The 5292-nt window shown below is 33.1% G+C and overlaps 1 long non-coding RNA gene across 1 annotated transcript; it reads left to right on the top strand.

The window, feature by feature from the left end:
• The first annotated feature begins 278 nt into the window (after positions 1 to 278).
• LOC144552070 (uncharacterized) lies at positions 279 to 1848 on the top strand. Its single transcript, XR_013510947.1, has 2 exons — positions 279 to 520; positions 1810 to 1848. It is a non-coding gene; the product is annotated as an uncharacterized LOC144552070 (long non-coding RNA).
• Positions 1849 to 5292: the final 3444 nt, after the last annotated feature.

Here is a 5292-nt window from a genome sequence, read left to right as displayed (position 1 = left end):
ATGTTAGGGATGATGCCATTTCGAGATTTTTAATAATATTTCTTTATAAGCAGGATCGAACTTGTTTAGTATATATTTGAGGCTATCAAAAAATAGTTTATATAGATCTACTTTCATACAACATAATATCTTTTTTGTACGTAAAAAAAAGAAATTAAAACTCAAAAGATATTCGTTCGCCGGAACCAGGAAAAAAGAGTTCGTTATCCAAAATTTATTGTAGATACATCAGGTACAATGATTTTTGAGTTTCATTTGAAAAATGCTAAGAAGAAAAATCGAAATGAAATCAAGAATCCAGGACAAAAGGAAATAAAAAAAGAAGTAGAAGATAGAAAGGATTCAAAATGAATAAATTGAAACTCGTAATGGAACGATTTTGTCTTTTTTCCATTCCGAATTATTGATTCTGACCTCGATACTTAGATCATTCTATTGGACATAGAATGACAATCTTTTCAATGCAAAAAAAGGAGTAATCGGCTGTGATAGGTGAAAAAAGAAGGATTGTCAAAAAAAGGTTTGTAGTAAAGAAAAGATTTGTAGCTAAGCATTTATCGGAAACATTTGAGAAAATCAAAAAGAGAAATAATACTATACTCACTGGGCTCAGGCATCTACTATTCCTGAGCCATACAATCATGAAACTTTTCTTTTTTTCGAAATACTTAAAAAAGTGCAATCAAACCTATGACCAAGAAACATGAACGGAAATCTGTTTCCTTTATCCGCCACAGTTGTAGTTTACATTACGGTCGTTTCATGCTATCGTCGCTTAAGGAAGGTCAGGCTAATATATTAGGTACTACCATACGAAGAGTTGTACTTGCAGAAATAAAAGGAACACGTATAACACATGCTACATTTCAATTGAAAGAAAAACAAGAAAAATCTTTTCATCAATATAGTACTATACCAGGTATAAGAGAATCTATAGATGAAATATTACAAAATCTCAAGACATGAGTAAAATATTCTTTTTCTGAAAAAAGGAGGAAAAAATGAAAAAAGAATTACAATTACTATGTGCGTTTCTATTCAGTTTATGGAATCATTTTGTTCTATTTTTTATTATGTTTTGCTCATTTTGGTTTGAACCACGATTTTATATCGTGGAATTTGATTATTTCACGAACAATTTTGAATTGTACATTTTTTTCTATGTGTTCTATAAATTTGTAATAGAGATTTTTCTCTATTTTATAGGATACATTTTCAAAATGTTCAAATTTCGAAATATTCATTTCGAAAACCAAATTGAGCAATATGCTAAGCTCATTCACGGGCTTATGCTAGCCTATACATTAATGTCCTTTAATGATGGTGAGCTAAAGGAATTAATCTATAGCGGTTTTTTTGTATTTCGATTCATTTTTTTGAATTGGAAATCAAGATTTCGTATTGATTTTCAATTCAAAGTCTTTTATCGCAGATTTTTGATTATATTGATTCTAATCCTGATTTTCAAGATAATCAAAAACTTTTTTGATAAGTGAGAAATTTGAAATAAACTCTGATATTGATATTCTAAATAGTAAGATTTCGAATATTTTTATATCCCTATGGGATAGAAGAAGAAAAATCAAAATGAAATCAAGAATCCAGGAAAAAATGAAATAAAAAAAGAAGTAGAAGATAGAAAGGATTCAAAATGAATAAATTGAAACTCGTAATGGAACAATTTTGTCTTTTTTCCATTCCGAATTATTGATTCTGACCTCGATACTTAGATCATTCTATTGGACATAGAATGACAATCTTTTCAATGCAAAAAAAGGAGTAATCGGCTGTGATAGGTGAAAAAAGAAGGATTGTCAAAAAAAGGTTTGTAGTAAAGAAAAGATTTGTAGCTAAGCATTTATCGGAAACATTTGAGAAAATCAAAAAGGGGGAGGAGAGAGAAATAATAGTCACTTGGTCTCGGGCATCAACTATTATACCCTCAATGGTTGGCCATACAATCGGTATTCATAATGGAAAGGAACATATACCTATAATACAATGGGAGGACTTATGAAGTGGAATTTTTTAAATAAAAGGAGGTATCAGCATCTCTGACCCTTGCCTGATGATTTTCTTCGAGTCTATAATAGGCTCTATGGTGAGCGGATAATAATTCTACACAGCGAGCTTTACTCTAGAAGGCTAATGTAGCTAATAGTGCCAGACCTCCTAGAGTTTTACGATTCAAAAAGGAAAGATCCAATTAGAGTTTTTATAGACTGCCCTATGTTAGGGGCATCTGAATCTTTAGTTCTTTCAAATATTTTGAAATGCAGCCCGGTTCCGATATATACCACTCTGAAAGGTCCTGTGGGATTAGGAGCCACTTTTATTCTCGCAGGAGGAACACAGGGGAAACGGGCTGCATTTCCGAACTCTATGATATCTTTTAAGATTCGGAACTTCGTTGATCTAGTTGTTCAGAATCATTCGTCGATTTTGAAAAACTTACGAGATAAACGCAAACTGGTTGATAAATTTTTAAGTGTTTGTGCCAAAAGCACAAGCTACTCGGAACATGAGCTACTCTCCTTTATGGAACGTGAGCCCATTTTATCACCCAGTGAAGCTATCAATTTTGGTATTATCGATCACGTAGTGAATATACGTGAAGAGAACGAAAATAGGATCTTGGATATTCTTAATCTTTTTAGTGACCCCACCTATACCTATGAACAAAGTCAAGATTACCTTTTTTGAAATGCTATCTATCTTATGAGCTGTTTCGTGAGAATATCCGGCCCTTGGTGGGGGATCTGGTAATATTGGAATACAACTCTGGTCTTAGACGCATAAAAAGAAGAGTTCATTATATCACTGAAGTGATATAATAAAGATTTTTCTAAGATGAAACAAGATAAATTCAAAAAGATGATTACAAGTGGAGAGCGAATGGAAGAGAAACGAAAAAATATCGAGAAAGAATTACTTGAAGAAGAACTAGATCTAGAGGAACTGAATAAAATGAATGAAGATAAACTCGATTCAGATGAAGAGGAAGTCAACAAATTGATTGGAAAGAAATATACTCGAAACGAAATAGAGCAACTGTTTCTTCTCGCAGAAATAGAATCATCAGGAGAAATAGAAGAAAAAGAAAAAAACCTTGCTTATGATGAAGATGCTAATCAAAATTCAAAAAAATCAATAAAATCAAAAGAATCTAAGGAATCACAAGAATCAGAGGAATCAATAAAATCAACAGAATCTAAGGAATCACAGGAATCAGAGGAATCAACAGAATCAACAGAATCTGAAGAAGATATACCTTACATGGATAAGGTCGATTCTTATCAAAGAAAAACAGGTTTGACTGACGCTGTTCAAACAGGAATAGGTCAACTCGGCGGTATCCCTGTAGCACTTGTGGTTATGGATTTTGAGTTTATCGGAGGAAGTATGGGATCGGTAGTGGGTGAAAAAATAACCCGTCTAATTCAATATGCTACGAGAAAATCCTTACCTCTCATCATTTGTTGTGCTTCTGGAGGAGCTCGTATGCAAGAAGGAAGTTTCAGCTTAATGCAGATGGGTAAAATATCTTCGACTTTATTGAATTTTCAATTCCATGAAAACTTATTTTTAGTGTCACTTCTGACATCACCTACAACAGGTGGTGTCACAGCCAGTTTTGGAATGCTTGGCGATATAATTATTGGTGAACCAAATGCAACCATTGCATTTGCAGGTAAAAGAGTGATTGAAGAAGTAATGAAGATCGAAGTACCCGAGGGTGTACAAGAAGCTGAATACTTATTGGAGAAGGGCTCATTGGATTCAATTGTACCGCGTAATCTTTTCAAAGGTGTTCTTAGTGAATTATTCGCGTTCCACGGTATCTTTCATTTAAATAGAGGAGGTTTATGAAAAAAGAATTGGTATGTTCCTTTCTATTCGATTTATGGAATCATTTTGTTCTATTTTTTATTATGTTTTGCTCATTTTGGTTTGAAGATTTTATATCGTGGAATTTGATTTTTTCAGGAACAATTTTGAATTATTTTTTTCTATGTGTTCTATAAATCTGTGATTATGAATAGTCCCGAACTTATTATGGGACATACAATGCATTAGAGGCGTATGATCATTCCCCTTATTCTATTCCACCTATTCTAGAAAAGAGAACTCTCAAATCACATTCAATTATTCTATTGAACTGATTCTATTTAACATAGAATCAGAATTTACCTATATAGTATAGGAGCAACATATGGTAAAAGGTTATTTTGTCGGCTACATTAAGAGGGAAATCGACGAGCGGCGCTTTGAAGTTTCCCTCTGGCCAACCATGGATTTCCCATTCGAATCCGATCTCTCGGATGAACTGTTTAATAGAAAAGTCCGGCCCTTAAAGGGGAATAGGATTTTATTAGAGTATAACTCTGATCTTAATGAGTTCGTTATAGTCGCGGTTCGATAATTATTGGTGAACCAGATGCAACCATTGCATTTGCAGGTAAAAGAGTGATTGCAGAAGTAATGAAGATCGAAGTACCCGAGGGTGTACAGGAAGCTGAATACTTATTGGAAAAGGGCTCATTGGATTCAATTGTACCGCGTAATCTTTTCAAAGGTGTTCTTAGTGAATTATTCGCGTTCCACGGTATCTTTCATTTAAATAGAGGAGGTTTATGAAAAAAGAATTGGTATATTCCTTTCTATTCGATTTATGGAATCATTTTGTTCTATTTTTTATTATGTTTTGCTCATTTTGGTTTGAAGATTTTATATCGTGGAATTTGATTTTTTCAGGAACAATTTTGAATTATTTTTTTCTATGTGTTCTATAAATATGTGATTATGAATAGTCCCGAACTTATTATGGGACATACAATGCATTAGAGGCGTATGATCATTCCCCTTATTCTATTCCACCTCTTCTAGAAAAGAGAACTCTCAAATCACATTCGATTATGGCGGGTCTTACTAATATTCTCGCGGATCTTACTAATTTTCATTATACAAGATCTCTAATTCTTTGTCTTGTTCTTATTAGTTTACTTCTTATTGTTTTGATAGGTTTTGTTTGTTACAGTTCGTGTAAACAAAAAAACCTTACTTTTGATTCTGATGCTAATCAAAATTCAAAAAATAAAACAGAATTAGAATTAGAGGAATCAAAAGATTCAACGCAAAAAGAAGGTTTAGGGTTTAGGGTTTAGGGTTTAGGGTTTAGGGTTTTAGGGTTTAGGGTTTAGGGTTTAGGGTTTAGGGTTTAGGGTTTTAGGGTTTAGGGTTTAGGGTTTAGGGTTTAGGGTTTAGGGTTTAGGGTTTAGGGTTTTAGGGTTT

Source organism: Carex rostrata, chromosome 3 (genome assembly GCF_964058835.1).
Source record: "Carex rostrata chromosome 3, lpCarRost1.2, whole genome shotgun sequence".
Taxonomy (NCBI): Eukaryota; Viridiplantae; Streptophyta; class Magnoliopsida; order Poales; family Cyperaceae; genus Carex; species Carex rostrata.
Note: the sequence above shows the minus strand (reverse complement) of the source record. Positions and strands in the feature narration are given on the sequence as shown.